This window comes from Strongylocentrotus purpuratus, unplaced genomic scaffold (assembly GCF_000002235.5).
Source record: "Strongylocentrotus purpuratus isolate Spur 01 unplaced genomic scaffold, Spur_5.0 spur5_scaffold_20, whole genome shotgun sequence".
In the NCBI taxonomy this organism is placed as follows: domain Eukaryota; kingdom Metazoa; phylum Echinodermata; class Echinoidea; order Camarodonta; family Strongylocentrotidae; genus Strongylocentrotus; species Strongylocentrotus purpuratus.
In genome coordinates this window covers 30,009,708-30,032,183 of record NW_022145606.1, presented here as the reverse complement: position 1 = coordinate 30,032,183, position 22,476 = coordinate 30,009,708, and the positions used below count along the sequence as shown (strand labels likewise).

The following is a 22,476-nucleotide window of genomic DNA, read 5'->3' as shown; positions in this document are numbered from 1 at the left end:
ATTATTCCCAATCGATGAAAGTTGTCCATATTTTTAAACTTTAAATGGTAGTCATGACTTCTGGCAATGATTTTAACAATTATTTTGTAATATTGATGTTTGTTTTTTCATAACTCAAGAATGACATGTTGTCTGCTTACGGTAAATAGTACATGTATTGAATACTTCTACATGTTACTGTAAACTTTAATATGTCACATTCTCAAGAAATATTAATCAGTATGGATCTATGTTTCACATATTTCAATATTTCAAAACTTGGGAAGGGTAAGAATAATTTAGTTGTTAATTGTAGTTTACTGAATAAAATCCAATAATGATTCAAATTCAATAATAATGATTGAAGAATTGATACCCGTAGATCTTACATTGTTTAGTTTTTCTTAAGTTTATTAGATGAGGAAAAAAAGTGATAACCAGATCAAAATACATTGTAGTTGTTTTAGCCATTTATCGCACTTCACAGAATTCATGCGTTAAACAGCATGTGAAGAAGATTGTCTGTACTTAGACCTACATGTAGCTATCCTATTGCATAATAAGCCATTCAGAACATTTTACTTCTGCCAAGTTTCTCACTTAAGCCATTTACTTCTCACTAAAGCCATTTAATTTTCAAGATTGCAGTAAATCTAGAAATGTACAGTGATGTCAGAAGGTGAATAGGACAAAAGCTAGAAAACAGCGTAATTACTCGAGTCAGAAAGTAGCTCCTAGAATCTGGTCAAAAAGACCCATCGACTGCTTCATTTACCGGTAAACAAATTACACAGGGTACAGTAAGTTCATTCCAATTGCCTTTCAATTCTATGCCAGAGCTCTCAAAATTACAGTCTATCTTTAAGTTGTCAATAAGGTGAAGATAATCTTTAATCTGTTGTTAAAACTCAACTCGATCCGTTTTTCTCTCATGGTCCAAACACATCAACTGCATTGCACTCACAGCACGCTTCACTCAAACTATTCAAATCTACAATGTACACCAGGGGTGAATATGCACGTATATTAAATTGTTTTTAAAACTGAAGTCAAAACTTTTTTCTATTTCACGGTCAAAAACCCATCGCCTGCATAATGAACAAATTACTTGGAGCAAACTAATTCTCTCAAAGTTAAATGCCATTCAATGCTACATTGTATGCCAGAGCTCACAATTACTGTATATTTACATTTCTAAACTGTTGCGAAAACTGAAATCAATACTATTCCGTCTATTTGAAGATCTCACACTTCTGAAATGAACTTTGCAACTTCCAGCACAACTAACAGTTTTCACATAACTGCCGCAGTGAAACTAGTCCATGACAACGACATACATAGCGAGGACTCAACTGAATTTCAAAATAAACTTTAGCCAAAGAACTCAAAGGTGCAGCTATTCCAGTTCAACAATGGTTGTGTATACAGTCAAATGTTTTCTGTAATAATCTTACTCTGGAACTGTGGGCGTAACAGATCAAAGAAGTCGTGCTACTCCAGTCCCGCTATGTACAGAGAGTCTTGGGAATGCTGGACCTTCTATGCATGCAATCCATCATAACCATTGAAAAGTCGTTTAAGTAACTGTAGGTTTGTTGCCCTTCATGTAACCAGAAATGGTAATACAGAGTTTGCTCGCAAACATTAAAGTGTTTTTTAACAGTTTTTGGTGTTGTGGTTCAAAATGGAGCTTTCAATGTGGTACACAGAATTAACAACCTTACAAGGGAGATGGAAGTTAGTCTAGTAGTGGTCAGCTCTACAACTTGACTCACATGGACCCTGGTTTGAAACCAGGTCACAGCTTTCGGATGGTGATGTTAAAAGTTGTAAACAATAATCTCTGAATGATACTAGTCTGTTAAAAACCCAAATACACACAAACACGCGTGCTTAAGGGTGCGTTCAATCGAATTTTCGAAGCTAGAATCACAAACATGAATCACAATTCAAAACGCCGTTACAAAAAGCAAGGTCACTGCGGTTTGCGTTCAAGCAATTTTTCATCAACGCTGATTCTAGCTCATTGCGAGCCAAACCACTGCGCATCACACTGCGCAGTATGGCCCAGGAACTTCGGCGCGCGCTTTCTGGAATTGTTTACGGCCGACTGTCGACTGCTGTTTTGAGCATAGATCGCAATAATAAGACAAAGAATGAGAAGGTGATAGAAGGAAGAAACAAAGAATAACATAAGGAAAGACAGAAAGATAAAGTCGATAGAATAATAAAAACAAAGAATAACATAAGAGAAGGTGAAAGAAGGAAGAATCGAAGAATAACATAAGGAAAGACAGAAAGACAGAAAGAGAGAGTGATAGAATATGCTTAAAACAAAGAATTACATAAAAGGTGATAGAAGGAAAAAACAAAGAATAACATAAGTATAGAAGGAAGAAACAAAGAATAACATAAGGAAAGACAGAAAGAACAAATGATAGAATGATAAAAACAAAGAATAACATAAGAAAAGGTGATAGAAGGAAAAAAAACAAAGAATAACATAAGAATAGAAGGAAGAAACAAAGAATAACATAAGGAAAGACAGAAAGAGCAAATGATAGAATGCTTAAAACAAAGAATTACATAAGAAAAGGTGATAGAAGGAAAAAACAAAGAATAACATAAGTATAGAAGGAAGAAACAAAGAATAACATAAGGAAAGACAGAAAGAACAAATGATAGAATGATAAAAACAAAGAATTACATAAGAAAAGGTGATAGAAGGAAAAAACAAAGAATAACATAAGTATAGAAGGAAGAAACAAAGAATAACATAAGGAAAGACAGAAAGAGCAAATGGTAGAATGATAAAAACAAAGAATTACATAAGAAAAGGTGATAGAAGGAAAAAACAAAGAATAACATAAGTATAGAAGGAAAAAACAAAGAATAACATAAGGAAAGACAGAAAGAGCAAATGATAGAATGATAAAAACAAAGAATTACATAAGAAAAGGTGATAGAAGGAAAAAACAAAGAATAACATAAGTATAGAAGGAAGAAACAAAGAATAACATAAGGAAAGACAGAAAGAGCAAATGATAGAATGATAAAAACAAAGAATTACATAAGAAAAGGTGATAGAAGGAAAAAACAAAGAATTACATAAGTATAGAAGGAAAAAACAAAGAATAACATAAGGAAAGACAGAAAGAGCAAATGATAGAATGATAAAAACAAAGAATAACATAAGAAAAGGTGATAGAAGGAAAAAAACAAAGAATAACATAAGAATAGAAGGAAGAAACAAAGAATAACATAAGGAAAGACAGAAAGAGGAAATGATAGAAGGAAAAACAATGAATAACATAACGGAACAGGCCACGATGGTATAGTGAACGCAAATTGCATGCAAAGCGGGCGCGCGGTTTTTCCCAAACCGGAAGAGGCTTCGTCATACAATCATGATTGAGAACTCCGTCCGTTCAATCGAATTTTAGCGACCGTGATTCTTTTGAATCATGATACAAAACGCATCTTTTTCAGCGTTTCATGTTTGTGTTTTCAAACACGTTTATTTTTACGACCGACGAAAAAATCGCTTGAACGCATTGCGTTTTAAACTAAACGTCTTTAGAAACCGTGATTCTAGGGTGAAAAAGTGTCGATTAAACGCACCCTTAAGTTCCCTTAGCGCAATTAAAGCTTATCTGCCATAGTTTATAGGAGGGATTAGATTGCCCTGCAAGGTCACTGGACAGGTGGTTATCTCATCAACTCAGCTCTCAGTTAACATAAGAAAAAGAGGATCATGGGGGACCAATGGTCACCGATTAGGCATTGTTAGTTATATAGAGGGCGCAAGTAGCTACAAGTAGTGCAGTGGGCCTTTAAATGATGTAACGCTTCAATAAATGCACTTTATAATGTACATGTATTCTCCTACCATTTTGTTTTCTTTTGTATTGGTGTTCAGGTTTTCTCTGCTTTTCTTTTCCTTTTTTTCTTTTCTCAACAATACAGCATATACTTTTAAAGGGGTTGACGTTCAAAGGCCAATTGCCCTTTTTGTTAACCCCACATTCCCATAAAAAATTGTTTGCTCCTTAATTCCCTTTATAAAAATCTGTATACACATGTACCATGTATATCATGTTTGTATGTTTACTGTAATGTTTTTTTATAAATGAAATGAAATAAACAAATAAAAACATCCTCCTGAAGAGACAATGTGTAACAGTTATGAAATCAACAAATGTTAACAGATGAACGCATAGTCTTACGTTCACGTATTGATTTGAGCAAGACCTACATGTATTCCATGCCATGGCAGACCTTGCGTGTAGCCTCAAGGGTCATCTCTAACGAGCGCACATCCTAACAATACAATAGTCCAATGTGGAACTGAGATCTCTAGTATTAAGTAGAGCTTGACTGCTTGGATGAATGGAATACTCCACGGTCCTATTGAGAATCAGGCATGCATTTTGTCGTACTATCTTCTGGTCTATAGAAAGCTCTGCATGATGCTTGTGTGTCATGGTACTTCATAGCACTTTTGTAGAAGGCTTAGTCTTAAAGGGATCCGGTAACTTTGTCTTTAGATCCTTTAAACAAAATTAACAAATCCTTGAATAAGCTCAGCTCGCAATGATAATTAGAAACCTTTAGGTCAGTCAGGAACCCCATGACCTTTACAAGCGGATTGCCTGTCTGATTATCAAGATATTTATGATTGGATATTGAAACCAAGTTTTGTGTTTGCCAAACTATTTTCATAACACTAGTCTATTGGGGAAAACAAGTACCGTTTTTGCCGGCGATAAGACCGCACCCCAACTTTGACATTTCAAAGAGGAAAAAATAATTGTAATTTTCTCTTAAAAGTTAAAACACTTATTTTTTTTTACAAACTGATACCAAATTCATCAATATTCTTATAATTTACCGGAAGTTTAGCTAAAAAAGTGATCGCAAGCAGATTTGGTGTGCGATATACCCCTACCACAATGTACGGTGAAATGCGAAATGGCATGAAATGGAAAAACAAAATGGTGACTTCGGATGGATGCTTCGCGGCAGGTCCGTTAAACAGTCCCTTCCTTAATTACTTTTGCAATGCAATGGCACAAACTTAGATCAAGATATATATCGACAAATGTTGTTTTAGGAAGTTATTTTCGTCTTCATGTCAACAATGCAAGATAAAATTGTCGGTAAGATGTTTGAAAATGTCCTGTACCATAGTGGTACAGTTATTTTACCGTTTGTAGTCCCATATGGGCAAATTTGTGCTGGTTTTGACTTACGTTTTTTTTTTTTTTACTCTTTCGTTGTAAAGGCCGCACCCCGACTTTTTGATATTTTCTCTTCCAAAAATACTGCTGCCTTTACGCCGGCAAATATGGTAGTATGGTAAAACCGGCACTCAAAGATTTGTACTTTTTTGAGGCACTTCTTGATCATTTTGAAGCGCAATCTTGTATCAGGGCTTCAATATTACACCATATCACAGACACTGATAACATGAGGTTCGTGCATCTCAGACTCAACATTATTTAACAATGCTTTTAATGTGCTGTAAAGGTTTTTTGAGGAATTTTCAGAATTTTCAGAATTTTAGGATGACATTTAACAGAAATTCCAAATAATCTCTTTATTTAACCGCATATTATGTACACCAATGCTTTATATACTTAACAGGCTACAAACAACTAATGATTTCCATTATCAATCCCACAGAGTAAAAGGGATTTCCCCTTTATCCCTTATAATCTCTTTTCTCTTCAAGACAGCCATAGTGACCATACTGTACCATCAGAGCTTAGCATGCAGAAGAACCGAAAGCTAAAAACACCTTTAACCACAAAATATATCTGTGATTTCTATTCATAAGACAACTCCCAGAAATCTAATGAAGCATATTATCAAGGCTTGCAGAGACTTGAATTGATGGCATTATCATTACAGGATTGTAAAGAAACTTCCTAGAAAATTCAAGCGGTTTTCCTTGATACAGTTTGAAAGACGATCCGCAATGTCAAAATTGTGAATTGTGTGTGTGTGTGTGTGTGTGTGTGAGTTTTCGGTGGGTAGGGAAGATATGCCCATTTCAGAAAAATGTGTGAATGGGGTGAGTTTTAAACAAGGGAATTCTTCACAACCCGAAACCTTGTCCGAGGCTTGCCCGACATAGCAATCAGTGATGTATGTAGATTGAATTCAAGTATTGATGTTTATTTGTTAAAGGTTTGGTATGGGGTCATGAATTTGGTTCAAATGAACATATTGGAAGCATATGCGATCCTACAATATTCAGTGACCGTTGGCGCGGGTAAAATCGAGTCTTAAGTTATGAAATTGTAAATAACAAACTCTTTATGTTGTATAGCTCCCTCTGAAAGTCAAGATATTAATTAAGCTATAAAACAATGTTTCTTGACTAAAATCGACCAATTAGCTATTCCTGTTTGGAAATTATATATCACACTAAATATTCTGAGAATTTCATGGTGGCAGCTACCATTGTACGGCCGTAGGCGCTATTTGAAATTTATCAACATTTACTGGGAGCACCGGTACATTTTTATATTCAATTTTTCTCAAAAACAGAAGTGTTTTAAGGGCTAAATTTTCTAGTGCTAATATAACATCCACAGGGGCATCCAAATATATCAAAATTGTAAAGAATCACTATCAACCCAATTTTCTAAATTTCCCAAAACTTTGTATTACCTTTAATTACAGGTTGATGGTATAACTCATCACTAGTTCCCCAAGAAAGAAACATCCATATATTTGAATGTTAATAAACTTGTAACATTGCTTCCATACAGTTTCTAACACAATATCATCACATAGCCAGAATCCAACTCTAAAAACTAACCACGCGAGAATAATACTATAAAGACATACACTGTCTAATTAGCCTGGTTGCCATCATAGAAATCATCAGCACCATTGGAAAAATGTGACAGATGAATTACCAACACATTAACTGCGGTCTCATTAAACTAATTAACAATAAACCATGAAAGCCATGATCGGAATGCGAGGGTCAAATTCTGTTCAATTTGTCAATTTAAGTATCTCTTCATATTGATTACCGGTACTTCCTAGGGCTATATCCATTTTGTGTGTTAATTTGTCCATGGGAGCTTCAACGAGTGATCAATGGTAGCACTATTGAGAAGCAGTGAGAGATCAATTATACCCCTCATTCCAGGCTATTGTATTACTCGCCTAAATGTATACATGTACATGTATACATGTACGTGTAGATGGAAACATCAATTTTGTGAAGCTGAGAAGCTCTGATGAATATCAAGTACAGTATAGAGATTCTACGGTGGTAATTGGTATCTAAAAAAGGTTTCAATGGTGTTACACCTCCAGGGATTGGCTTTAAGCTTTGATGTCTGGAGTTGATTGCATGGAGAAACAAATACATGGAGCATATGAAATTTGGTATCAGTTTGTAGAATAAATAGTTTTCCACAAGAAAATATCAATGATTTCATTTGGTCTTGCAGCATTGCACCTTTCCCCAGTTTTTTGTTTTCATTCTTCCTTTTTTTTTCCCTACAAAATCTCAAAAATCGAGGGGGCCAGGGGGGGGGGGGGGGGGGCTATACGGCGCTGCGGCCTTAATGCCGGTAAATGCGATAATTTCATAAGCAGCATCTCCATATAGATGCAATTGGATTAAACATCCTGTCTCCATGTACATTGTAAGTGTCAATGTTGTGTGTGGCAAAGCGGACACAAAAGGTGTCACAAACAATCATCAATCTTTGTTATTGGTACATTTAACATGACTTGAGTCCATCAATCAATAATATAATGAAAAATACATGACAGAATGTCTGACACATTGCATACAGCCATTGTCTTGCAAAACAATACATGTCGATCATGCAATTATTAATGCATGCTCGATTCATTCATGTCTTGTTACATGACTCAAATGTTAGTCCATCATAAGACATACTGGTATATATGTCACCCAAGCACAATGAAACTTCTCACTAATCATGTTAACATATTGCTCGCAAAACACAAAAGAAAATGTGATTAAATATTCATTCTCTCATGTCTCGCAACCATTTAAGTCCATAAATCAATATAATATAATAAAAAATACATGACAGAAAGTCTGACGCATTGCAAAACAGCATACTGTCAAAGCGATACCTGTCTATTGCACAATACTTGAAGAGATGGTTGAGTTCTCGGAAGAGGTGAAAAATAATTTGTGACCGTTATCACATAATTACATGATGTATGCAAGTGTGGAAGAACATCAGATAAAAAATGTTCCCTGAAAAGCATGGCTCTTCAAATGCTTTTGTATTCTAAATAAGGCATTTACATGTACATAAAAATCGGGACAGATTTTTATGCTACATGTACATGTTTGTGTAGTCCCATATACATATTTATGTGTACAGTGCTTGTAACTTTACCAAGACTGGGCCAAATTTCTTAGCATTTTGATTAAGAGATGATTCCAGAACCTTGCAGTACACACCAATACTTTATACATTAGGGGTTATACTAGATGATCAACTTTTTCTGATCGATTCAATGTTTCTTTTTTACAATGCAATCGGATGACCAGATCTTTAATGCATGCTTGTTTCATTCATGTTTTGTTACATAACTCAAATGTTTGTCCATGTTGAGACATTATACATGTATATTTCACTCTAGCACAATAAAACTTCTCACTGAACATGTTAATTTGCTCGCGAAACACAAAAGAAAATGTTCAAGGGATAAAATATTCATTCCCTCGTGTCTCGCGGCTATGTAAGTCCTGGCAGGAACTAATTCCTTGATATGCTGGAGCGCTGTAATGGCAGCAAGGCTATATAGCCGGGATAATAATAAATGCGCCTCGAATAGAATTTCTAGATAGAAGGCGCTATGCCTGTTATTATCATTATTATCAAATCAATATATTATCATAAAGATTGCTTGACAGAAAGCCAGACACATCGCTTACAGCCACTGTCTTGCAAAACAATACCTGTTCATCGCACGATACTTAATGCATGCACGTTTCATTCATGTTTTTTTACGACCTGAATGTTTGTCCATCACAAGACATAAATATTTCACCCTAGCACAAAGGAAAACCCTCACTGAACATGTTTACAAATGGGATCACTCGTGAAACACAAAAGAAAATGTTCCAGCGATGAAACATCATTCTCTTAAGTCTCGCGAAGCAATTGTTGCGCTTGCTCCGCGTGGGTTGCGCGACAAGCCTGCCCTCCGGCGAAAATCAATGCCCTTTACACTTGGAATATAACGTTATAGATTGACACGCCTTTTTATAGAGGGCAGCGGAACGGGCCCTTTGTCTCCCATGGATGTGTATTGATTGAGAGATGTTGTTTTTTAACTGGAATTAGACGGCCCCTCATGACATCTTAAATTAGGGACAGACTTTAAGGGCCTTTTCTTGTACCATCTTTTTTGGGTGAGATGGATCTGCAGGGTACACGTAAGGGAGTTTAGAAGCCATTTTTATTCACAGAGTAAATAATCCTAAATCCACACTCGGGATACACCGGGGCCCCACACAATTTTGGGAGGGACAGGGATCTGGATATACATATTAGCATTTTAGCAGTCTGTATGCAAATTCAAATTCAAATTCAAACTTTATTTATTTCAATCCAAACAGATACTGTACACTGTAGGAGAATTCTCAAGTTTGCATGATCCCTTGGATTCTAAATGGGGGGGGGGGGGGGTCCATAATTAGAGTAAAGGCCTGGTATAGACAAGCCCTTGATAAAGTATTAAAAATATATATGCAATGGTTAGTGTACATACATGTAGCTTGCTGTATATATTCCAGAGAAATAATTAGGTGATTCGACAGTTGCCTCAGCGAGATTTAATTGCTCTGCTGGACATTACTGTGAATTTACAGGTACATGAGATGTGAAAATGTACTGTAGGCCTACATGTATGTACAGATGATCATGTGTGTATTTCATTACAGATTTAGGGAATATAGTTTCAATTTTGGTTAGTGGTTGTCTTGTACAAAGTTTATTTATTTTGGTCCAGGGATGAAATTATAAATTACATGTCCATTTACAAGGTTCCCCTCCCTCAAACCCTGGTGAATTCACACTGGATCAAAAGCTTTAGAAAATCAAGATTGAAAACAAAATTGAAATCAAATTCAATCAAGTTGCCCTTGGCTTAGTTCTAATAAAATCTGATGAAAAGAAAAAAATATTGTTTAAAAACAAATATTTTCAAGGATAATATATATAATTATCACTCAAAAATAATAGAAACCTGGCCTTCCCGAAACTGAACTCTCAAATATAGAGAAACCTCTTTTTTGTGTCAAGGACCACTTTTATGATTTCACTCGGGTGACCTTTATTGTGTCTATCTATTTTTAGGATTTTGAAAAGAAAAGGAATCAGAAAAGTACTTTTCAAGATAGAGTGCCAACTGTGCTTGATCTCTTAGGTACATAGATTTAGTGACAGTTATTTCTACATGGACAGTTACGTAAATAAACTGGGCCCCCTAGATATGTGCATAATCTACATGCTTTAATGCATGCACTGGTGTTACATTGTATGTGCCGTTGATACAGGAATACACAGCTTACAGATCCATGTACCATATACAGTCAAACCTGTCTGTAGCGACCGCCCAAGGGAAACACAAAAGTTGGTCTTTGTAGACAGGTTCCTTCCGTACATGTTTCAATGTGAAACCATTTTCAAGGGAAAGAAAAAAGTGGTCTTTGTATGCAGGTGGTGACTTAGCAGGTGTGACTGTATATGTACATTTAGAGGTACACCTGTAAGTGTCCATCTACATTTAATGTAAAGTCCAACCTTATAATGGCAAACAACTCTAAAAGATTCAGAAAAGATATGTGTTCATGTAAATGTGTCTGAGGGTTCCAGACAGTTGGTTTATGAGACCCCCCCCCCCAAAAAAAAAAAAAATGGCAATACATTGTACGTGTCAAAGAACTGCTGAAGAGTTTTCAGAGAGACTGATATTTGATGGCCCATGAAATCAACAAAGTTAGTGACAAATCACCTCTGAGGTGATGTCCAGCTGCCTTTCCAACAAGTTTTTTCTGATGATTTTCAAAAAGAGACTGATGAGAATGAGATCAACTAAGTCGCAGCTAAGGGCCTTCTGAAAAAAATGTATGAAGGTTTGAGACTGATGCCCCAAAACACCAACAAAATAAGGGGTCACTAATCTTCTAGCACCTTTTGGAGGGTTTTTAAACAACATTGATGGCACAAAGTCACAGTGTAACACACGCTTGCCTTCTGACAACTTTTCTGGGGTTTTTTTAAACGACGCTGAGCACCAATGACACCAACAAAGTATATAGCAGGCCCTTCTGAAAAACTGTCTGAAGGTTTGAAAGTCGAGACTGATGCCCCATGACATTAACAAAGTCAATATTGCTGTCTTTCTGTCAAATTTTCTGAAGATTTTAAAACGCTACTCATTCCAATGGCCAATGAAACCAACAAAGTCACTGTAATGGGCCTTCTGAAAAAGTTTTAGCCCATGATACCAACCAAGTCGGTGTCAAAAACCTGCTGAAAAGATTTTTGAGGTTTCACGAGACTGATAAAAGCGATTGGCCCATGAAACCAATAAAGTTGGTATCTATCTATCGATAGCAGCCCTTCTGAAAAGGTTTCTAAGGGTTCATGAGACTGACAAAACCAAAAAAGTCAGTTTTGAATGAATGCCTTTTTACAAGTTATTCTGAGAGTGGGTAATGACACAAGGAAAATGACCCGAAGAAAATGACGTTTCATTCCGCATGATCTAAAAATAACGCGAATACACACAAAATTGAATAAGAATATTTCTGATACCTGCACCTACATGTAGTTGCATTATGCAGACTCTTTAAAGATAGGACAAAGTCATTGATGCAATGTTTTTCACAGTACAATTGCATTTGCTACCTGTGTATGTACAACTGTGGATGTCTAATATATCATGGACAATAAGGTGACACTAGGTGCTTTACTTAATGAAAGTTGGCAAGGGGCATGGGAATTATGAATTACAATCTACATACATTACATGCATATTATGAACTTTCTTCACCAATCTGTCAGATCGGAATGAGGGTCTGCTCCTTTAGACTACAGCCTACCTGCTTGAGCAAATCCACATAAGATTTCAAAGTCCTATTGTAATTTGGGGCTTTTTTTGTATGAAATCCCTGACTCTCCTTTCATTTGCCTGTTTGGTACAGGCCATTTACTTTGAAGATGTGGGGCCATAAAAAGGGGCAAGGTCTAATTTAAATACCCTGGGATTTTGAAGTTAAGAATCAAAGAGATTGGAGTTATAAATTATGTATGCATATTATCATTATGAAGGCATTGCAATACACTAGTTACAAATGATGTAATAACAACAATAATGATGATAATAATACTAATGTAATAATACTATGTACACTTCACAAAATCAACAGATGCATTACATGTCCATGTAGGCACTATATAACTACCGGTATATTTGTTCTTAACCTTCAAGTTACAAGCTACAAATCAAAATCATTGCAACCTCTCCCCCTCCACCTCTTCTCTAACAGCAATGATGATGATAATAATAATAATGTAATATAACTACATGTATGTAACATTTCTAAAAATCAAAATCAACAGATGCATTACATGTACATGTAGGTAACAGACAACAGCACTATTCTTCTCCATGTTCAAGTTACAAATCAAAATCATTGCAACTTTTCCCCTTCCCCCTCCTCTCCTGCCCCCCCCCCCTCTCCCTCCCACCATCATCGCTTCACTGCCCTACCATTGTAACTAATAGAAAACAAGAAACAATACATTCTCTTTAAATCACATGCCTTGGAATTGGGAGGTCCAGGGTTATCTTCTTATGAACCATTTGAAATCTCCATGGAAGAAAGAACCGCATCAGTTTCATAATAGGGGAGAGGGGATTAATAGAGGGTGCTCTTTGTTCCCCCTCCTGGTCAACAGTGGGGCTTCAAAGTGGATTTGAATGGGGGGGGGGGCATCAGAGGGGTATTAAGGGGGTATAGAAGGGGTATTAAATACCATAGGACATCATAAAGGCTTCAAGCAGGTCATAAATAGGCTTTCCCTACAGCCTTCTTAATGAATGGAGCTACAGTAGCAGAATAGATACAATGTGAGCAACGAGACCATTGGACCGGATTGAAGATTAACTATGGTGGTCTACATGTAATTTTGTCAGGCCTAGAATGTCCAACTGCAGACAAGAAACAGTAACTCAAAACCTAAACCAAAAAATGTTCTAAAATTTTAAGAAGATAGACGGAAAGGGTACAACATTTTCATATTCCAAGTCGGGAGCAAAGGGTCCTAGAGGATTTTAAAATCCTGTGGAAATACAACAAAAATATCTTAGAAGAAACGATCCTTTGAATAGGGTGCAAAACACTGTGCAGGATATAATCCCTGTATTAGAAACCCATTGACTACTGGACTTTCTCATTCCCATCTGCTTTACTATGGTTCCCAAAGGCAATGGTTTCCCTGTACCTTGATATAAAATCTACTGTAAACTTCTAAGGCCATTTAAAAAAATATACATGTTTAGCGTCCCCGCCCGCTTCCTTTTTTGGGGCCGCCTCCTATTTATTTATTTTTTTTTTTTTTTTTTTTTTTTTTTTTTGAAAGAAAAAAAAAACATGAAAAACACTGCTAAAATGGCTCTATTTCTGATTTTTTTTTTTTTTTTTCTTTTTAAATTGTCGGCGGCAATCTTGAAAAAAAATAGCCTCGACTGTCAGGGAAAATGTACCGAGCGGCCATTTTGAAATAAAAGATAAAAAGGGCCTCCTCCTTCCTATTTTTCGAAAAAACAGGACGCTAAACATGTTTTTTTTTATTTGGCCTAATCGATGTTTAGGTGTTTTTCAGAGAGTAATGATGTACAGTGCCTTATGTAATATACAATGAATTTTCATTTCCTATTTGAATACCAATCGTATGTGAATAGCCCTTTGCTTTCGGTGGGCGACTCGGAGAGATAGAGACAGATAGATAGTCCAGCATTGCACAGGTATACAGGGGTAGGGCAGTGTTGATTTAACAAGGTGTCACCAAAAGTAAGGCACACATCGAAGGACGAAATCAAAAGGAACGGTCACGTATGACATGGGTAGCATGCCAGCGATTAGATCTCCTGTCAACGTTAGGCCCCATTTACACCGTTGAAAGCCCAATGTTTTAAATTCATCTATTTATATAGTGTCATTTACACCACTAGAAAAAACTGTTTATACTACAATAGGTGACAGATTAAAAAGCTGTTCATTCCGACACTGAGAAACGTAATCATTATTTTGCGTAAGAATGAAGAAACCCTGGAATAGTTCAAATGAAGGTCTAGATAATGCCCTCAGTGTCTACAATTAATGTTTTAATGTCATGGAGAAGTGTTGAAGTGAACCTGTCACTTTTAAATTCGACACCGATGCCTTCGGTGTCTACAATTAATGTTTTAATGTCATGGAGAAGTGTTGAAGTGAACCTGTCACTTTTAAATTCGACACCGATGCCCTCAGTGTCTACAATTAATGTTTTAATGTCATGGAGAAGTGTTGAAGTGAACCTGTCACGTTTAAATTCGACACCGATGCCCTCAGTGTCTACAATTAATGTTTTAATGTCATGGAGAAGTGTTGAAGTGAACCTGTCACGTTTAAATTCGACACCGATGCCCTCAGTGTCTACAATTAATTTTTTAATGTCATGGAGAAGTGTTGAAGTGAACCTGTCACGTTTAAATTCGACACCGATGCCCTCAGTGTCTACAATTAATGTTTTAATGTCATGGAGAAGTGTTGAAGTGAACCTGTCACGTTTAAATTCGACACCGATGCCCTCAGTGTCTACAATTAATGTTTCAATGTCATGGAGAAGTGTTGAAGTGAACCTGTCACGTTTAAATTCGACACTGATCCGTTTATGATCCGACCAACTTAAAAAGAAGTTTACATTAGTATCCATACGTATGTTTACTAATTCTGGGTTTTATCAATCATTGTGCATGCATGACTTGTTGCACTACTCTGTATTGGATAGAGCATGATAGAGCAGAAGAGAGGACTGAGGTGAGGCACATACAAGCAAAATCCGGACTAAATTCATCCATGTTTTGCCTTTACCTTTACCTTTACCACAAATACTGGAAGAATGCTGAGACAGCAGTCAAGCTTCCAGGTCTATCTTCTTGGTCTATCTTCTTGTACTCATACTCTAATAATAATAATTCTCATTATATACAAGTCAGGGAGGCAGAGGGGCAAGAGGTTGCATCTTGACAGGACAATGTACCATGTACAATGTCCCAGGAGCAAAGAAATTGAAGAAATCAGTTCGAGTATTGAGAGATATGACACTGTTCCTTCCAGCAACGATCAAGTCTGGTTTTGAAGGCGTCTATGGTGGGAGCCTGAACTACTACTTCAGGCAGAGAGTTCCAGTCGTCAATCACATGTACACTCCACAAACTAGAGGGGTCTAAAAGGGCAACTTCTGACAAATCTCCGCAACGCCCAATAGGAGGAAAACCTAAAAAAAATGGGACTTTTTGTTGTACTGACTAGGCGTTGTGGCGTGCGCCTGTAATCCAGCTAACAGTGGAAGTTAAAAACTGATTCAGCTGAGGACGCAGGTTCGAAACTGAGTCACGTCTTTCGGATGGTGACGTTAAAAGTCGGTCCCCAGACGTAAATAATCATATCTGATTGATACACGTCTGTAAAAACCCAATAACACACACACACAAAGGAGGAAAACCCAAAGAAATGTAGTTTACCGGTACATTTGAATGATTTTATAGTAACAATCGAGGAATGGAGCTGGAAGAGGCGAGGATGCTACACAAAAACTGTATTTTGTTCCTTCTCATTAGAGGTATAATTTTACGTCTCGAGACCAACCACCTAAATTACTCTAACTTTTTGAAGACACAAAAGTATAATTTATATCCCATTTTATAAGAATAAATGGGGGAATAATTGCCAGCATAGAAATGAATTTGCTTAGAAATGGACAATTCATAGTATATGGTACTGGTAGAAGTAGTAGTCTATATAGTAGTATAGCGGTATAGTACATATGCATTCTTATCATCATCTTCATCACTGCAGATGTTGTTGTTGTAACCATTTACCGTTATCATCATTTACCATCATCACATCATCACTAAGCACTATTTCTCTTTCTTTGAATCTTGAAAGTCACAATGGAAGTTTTTCATGAAATGATTCATCTTTATCTGATACACATTTTGGTCTTGATAATTCTTTCTACATTAAAACTACAAAATACCTTACACTGCAGTGCATCAACACACACTTTGCAACAAGATATTACAAACAGATAACCATGAAACTCCATGAAACAACGTATTATTGTGGCTACCGCGCGGCGCCCGAGTTTGCACGCCGTAGCTCGGCGTACACCGTCATAACATCCGGAGTACCGCATCATTCACTGCGCCCTCGATACACACACAAACTACCGCATAGTCATAGGCACAAAATGCCACCAAATAAACCCCGATTTCATGATTTTAGAACGAGAGAAATCTTACCAGTGTCTCGGTAACAGGAATCTCTGCTATCTTTGATTCCGACTGTCAGCTCGTTTAACCAAGACAGTTCAAAGGATGCTCAAAAAATCGCTAAATATAAGCCACATAGTCAGGCTTTCCGTTAGAAATCGGCTTCTATCATTCTCTGAGAGTCAGTGTCGATGTCGAGAGCTTGAGTGGAGGGCGTGAATAGAAGTCGATTGTTGACAATTGCATGCGCTGTTCTTTTCAGCAAACTTACTCCTCAAATTAAGTCGTTTCTATGTTATGATGTTATCGACAAACCATTCATAATCACATTTTAAAAAAAAGTTGCAGTCTGCTTTATACTTCATTTGAAATAAATATTTCCACAAGATTTGATTTTTGTTTCAACGTGAGGGCGGGATAATTCTTTTAATTGATGTATTTTGTTTAAAGAAGCCATGTTTCCAAGGGGCGGGCAGGCGATATTCCTACGTAAGGTTGTGTTACAGGTGTATACAAATGGGTTTATTGGGTAGTAAAATGTTTAACGTTGATTTCCCGAGATTTAAAAGGTATGTCTAATCATTATTTGACTTTATAAAAAGATATCTCCAATTCCCTTTATTTCCTAATTCTTAATGAGAGAATAAAAGTCATATCATTTACAATTGATTGGATTTGAAGTAGGATTTTGAATCGTTCATAGGGGACATTGCCAAAATGGGTTTCGCGGTATACAACGTACGTGAGAAGTTTGGCCTATATACATATACTACTTGTAAATGAAATGTTGTTTATTTATTTTAGTTTAAAAATGCTATTTGCATTTGAAGGAAAAAAAAGGTGGATACTGGATTTCATATATATATATTCCATGCGAATAGCCACGAACCTCCTGATCTCATCAAAAATATGACATTACGTAACCATGATGTTGTTGGTTGGTTCTTCGTTTAGATGGCGCTCTTCAATCTCAAAGATTATTTGCGCCAGTCAATTTCGTGTATAGCTTTGGCGTGGGCTTCGGAAATCAAGCCCACGAGCGACTTTCCTTGGTGAAATGAAATTAATAGTGATAAGGTTTTATAAAAAAAAAAAAAAAAAAAAAAAAAAAAAAAAAAAAAAAAGCTGCAATATTAAAATTGCATAAAATGCACATAAAAGGCGAGATGGGAGTTGGTTGCAATTGTTCATGGAAAAACCGCAAATACTTCATTTTATATATTATTACAGGATCGATATAAGTTAAGGGGATCCCTGATAGCTTTAAAAGCTATCTAAAACGATTAGTATCGTATATGTAACCCAATAATTCACGAGTAAAAATTGGGTTAGACATCAATAATTGTTTCAGATTGGGGTTGTTCAATTTAATCCTTTCTTTTAAGAGACGTCTATCTTTGTCGTATTTTGTACAATAGAAAATAAAATGTTTAATTGTTTCATCTTCTTGACAAACTTCACAAAGACCAGTATCGTGTTGGTTAATTTGAAAAAGGTAATAATTTAAACTACAGTTACCTACTCTTAGTTGTTGTATCAAGCATTCTTCTCTGCGAGATAGGCCTTGTCTATGTATGGGCTTTGAAACGTCGCTATGCAAAGCATATAAAAATCTACCGTGTTCTGCATTGTCCCATTCTGCTTGCCATAATTTGTTATAATGGATCAAACGAGAGGCTGCCAATTCACTTCTTGTATTTGGTATAACTATGTCTATACACCTTTTCATGGCTCCTTTTTTGGCAGCCCGATCTACGATCTCATTGCCCCTAATATCGCAATGTGACGGAATCCATTCAAAAGCAACACAAACATCCTTAAACTGCAAAATATTAATTATGGATAAAATTTCATTTACAATAGCACATCTAATAAAGTATGAATCGATCATTTGTAAAGCTGACAAAGCGTCGCTAAAAATTACCACCGAAGAGGATTCAATAAATGTATTAATCCACTCTAGTGCCATTAGTATGGCCACTAGTTCTGCTCTCATAATACAGACATAATCTAAAAAATTTCACCACATTATAATGAGACACATAAAATGCGGCTCCTGTCTTCCCATCCTCGAGTTTAGAACCATCTGTATATATATGTAAAAACCCATTCCATGAATTTCCAATGCTATCTAGAACAATCGATTTTATTTCAAATGGAGGCATTTCCTTTTTTTGCACTTTGCCATGATGAAAAGAAGTATGCAGCTAACGAAAGAGGGCGGCATGATGCTTTCATGAAAGTGTACTATATTAGTTTGGATACTTATGGAAAATATTTTTTAAATATGTCTGTGTTTATAATGTATGAGACACTTTACTACATGTATGTTTATATTGTAAGAACAATTATGTTCCTATTCATCATTTTGTATAATTATGAAAATCTGAATAAAGGCAAAAAAGCTTTTTTTTTTAAATAATATGAATAAACAATTATGAAAAAGCAAAATTAAAGACAAAATGGGAAAATTTTACCCCATTTATATATACTTCTATAAATATATATTTTTAATTCCTGCTCACTTTCTCTGTGATCCTGACACTTATCTGTTTGTTGTTTACTTGTTGTTTTGGGGTTGTTGTTTTTTTACTACAACAATATAGTTACAGACCTCCACTGACACAAGACCCTCATATAGTAATAATAAAATCTTGGAGTTAACCAAGTGCACCTTGTAATTATATGTAAAAATATGAAACAAATTGGTTTCTTATGGGTCGCAAGCAGCAATTTCAGCCTACACTTTGTGTTTAAAGATTTTTTTTTATTCAGGTTGCTTAATTTATATTGAACTAATAAATTTGCATAGAAAATGTTTTTATAGTGTAAAAAATGTTCCTTTTTATAATGTTGTATCCGAAAATATTAATTTGAAGTATAATCGTCACCTTTGACCTTTTCTATATTGAATTTGTTCTTTCTTTGTTCCAAATTGTAGAAATGTATCACAATTTACATACTCGAATAAATTATTACTATATTAGTTTTGATACTAATATTTGTTTTAATATGTCTTTGTTTATAATGTAAAAGACAATAGACTATGATCTATGCTTTAAGACAAATTATGTTCCTCGTTATAATTGTATACATTGATATCTGAATAAAAGCAAAAAAGCTTTTTGAGGTCTTTTATAAGGTAAACGAAAGGTTTGGTTGTTTGTTTCGAATTTCGAATTTTGTTTCAATAAAAAGAAAGGCCATTTTGATATTGATGGGCATATCAAGATTTGCCTGAAATACCGTTCATATTTTTTTCAATATAAGATATAATAACGTCAGAGGCAACAAGAGTTCCAAAATATTTAAATGCGATAATGTGTTTATATTTTCTTTTCCAAATATGATTTACTCGTAAACGAAACTCGTTGGTGGCGGTATACATGTCTTGAACATCACAACAAACCTCCAGTACGGTGGCCGAGTGGTTAAGGCGTTGGACTTAAGTTCCAATGGACGTAATGTCCGCATGGGTTCGAACCCCATCCGTACTAAACAGAGATCTTTTTTTAAATATTTGTTACAGTACCCTTTTACAATTTGTGTGTGTCTCTCGCTCTCGAATACATGACAAAACATAAAAAATAACCTCCCTTACACGGAGATCGGTCTACTTGGGTTCAAATGGCCACGAAGATATTCTTTTTATATTGTGCCTATTACTTGGCGGCAGATCCAGGATTTGTGTTTAGGCATGGGGTCGGGATTAATCGGGGGGAAATGGGTGATCGGGATTGATTGGGCTTGGTCGGTTGGTTTGATCGGCAGTGGGAACCCACCATCAAGCCCGATCACCCATTTTTCCCAAACCAATCCCGACCACATGCCTAAACCCAAGCTCTTCCCGACCGCTATTCGACCATTGGCGACCCACATTCAACCACTTACGACTCCTGCACGACGTATAGTCGACCACAACTTCGATTTCTTCTCGATCATTTCGATCCCAACGCGATCCCCACTAGACAAATCCCTGTTCGAACAGGTCGATCTGCTCGGGTCGAGATTGTGTAGAGATCCCTTAAAAGGGATCTCTACACAATCTCGACCAGAGATCCCTTAAAAGGGATCTCTACACAATCTCGACCCGAGCAGATCGCCCTGTTCGAACAGGGATCCAAGATGACTCGTGAATTGAGTAGTTGCACAAAATATTATCGTCAGCTGATACTTATTTTTGATCAGCGTTCAGTTCATCTCAGACACTCAAGAGATGTAAATCGAACAGTAACAGTTGTGGGCAGTGGCGGATCCAGGGGGGCGGGGGCCCGGCCCCCCTGGCGTCAAAAAAGAAAGAATGTGTGCTAAAGAAAGCAACAAAAAAAGTGTAGTTCTGATCGAAGGGAAGCTGATGAAATAGTACGGAACTTTTTTGCCACGAGACTTTTAGCTTTAGGGCCTACACTCTAAATAAAAACTGCTCAATTTGAGTAAAAATGTTACTCTTTTAAGTAGTCAAAAGGGAAACACCCAACTTTTGAGTAAACTTTACTCAGCATGTGTTGAATAACAAATATACCCATCTGTTGAGTAAAAATATTACTCAATAAAAGACTAAATCTCTACTCAGTTTGAATGAGTCAACCTTTACTCAATATTTACTCCTTTGTTGAGCAGTTCCCCCTTTTACTCAGCATCTGGGTAGAAACGTAATCAACTCATGTCGAGTAAGAAGTTGCTCATGAGTTAAGCCAAATTTTACTCAATTAACGAGTACATGTTTTGACTCAAATTGTTTGAGCAATTTTTTGCTCAAATATTGAGTATGATGTTTTCTGGGTAACGCTTAGTTGCTCAATCAATAGTGAGTAAAAACATGTACTAAGTTAAGTACATGTTTTTACTCAATACTGATTGAAACAAAGGTGGATTCAACTAGGGTTTTAACTTTTTAACTAAGGGTTTAACTAAACCGCTGATTAATATTGTTCTTTTTTAACAGCTGTTAAGTAACCATTATTTGTCAATAGAGAATATAAACCATAATTTTGCCTGATTTATAAATTTAGCATTGATTTGAAGTTCTTCACTCACACACTATGCAAGTAATATAAAGTCCACGACATTTTAAATTCAGTAACATAATTTGTGGACTTTAATTTCCAAAATCAGTTTTAATCACAGTGAAAACTCAAAGTTTTCTCATCATACATGATATTAAAAAGTATGTAGTTTAAACATTTCAATTTTAAAACAATGTACATCTTCAATAGAAAATTAGGAGTATTTTACAAGAGAAACCTGTAAATTTGGCTGTAACACAATGATTTTAAACTTCATATTAAAAGTTATCTTATCCATTTCCAAGGAATTTTGCGTCTACACATAGGCCGGTGTGACCGCGCCGTTTGTCCTACCAGTTTCGTTTTTCCGTCGGACATAATATGCGGGTTTTCTGCTCGCACGGATCCGTGCGGATTGCCATCCGCTCAGTCTGTCCCCCATTGTTTTACGTGTATATTTGATAAAAGGAAGAAACTCGGCAAATCAATGTTTTTTGTCTCATTGTAAATCATGTGGTTGGCATTTTTTCTAGAAATTACATAATAATAACTCTCTACAATTTTTTTAAGCAAATAGGTCAGTCCTTTTGAAAGTAGAAGTGAATATTTTCTTTAAAACCTTTATTCTATGAAGGCATACTCGTGATATCGGCCCCACAATTACTGTTGTAATCGATTGTACGTGGCTTCGTACTTACGGTCAGATGAGCATATTTTAATACCATATTCATGACACTGGCAGGTCACTAATTGGCGTATGGTCCAAGGGGCGGAGGCCCCGGAAGCGTAGGGGTTGTAGGCATTACAATTAAGGTCAGATTAGCATCCAGGGGCCAGCCTTAGGGCCCAAGATGGAGTCCAGGGGGCAGAGCCCCCGGAATTAGCTCAGGGGTATGGGCATTTAATTACGGTTACATGAGCATAC

At 36.2% G+C, this 22,476-nt stretch overlaps 1 protein-coding gene and 1 non-coding gene across 3 annotated transcripts in view; one reads left to right on the top strand and one right to left on the bottom strand.

The window, feature by feature from the left end:
• LOC580229 (epidermal growth factor receptor kinase substrate 8) overlaps positions 1-16,731 on the bottom strand; it is a 74,363-nt gene extending 57,632 nt beyond the window's left edge. For both annotated transcript variants that reach the window (XM_030993163.1, XM_030993165.1), the window contains exon 1: positions 16,576-16,731. The gene's annotated coding sequence lies outside the window, so the exon portion shown is untranslated. The remainder of the gene's footprint in view (positions 1-16,575) is intronic.
• A 3,227-nt stretch (positions 16,732-19,958) lies between these two features.
• On the top strand, positions 19,959-20,042 carry TRNAL-UAA. The gene has a single exon. It is a non-coding gene; the product is annotated as a tRNA-Leu (tRNA).
• The last annotated feature ends 2,434 nt before the right edge of the window (positions 20,043-22,476 follow it).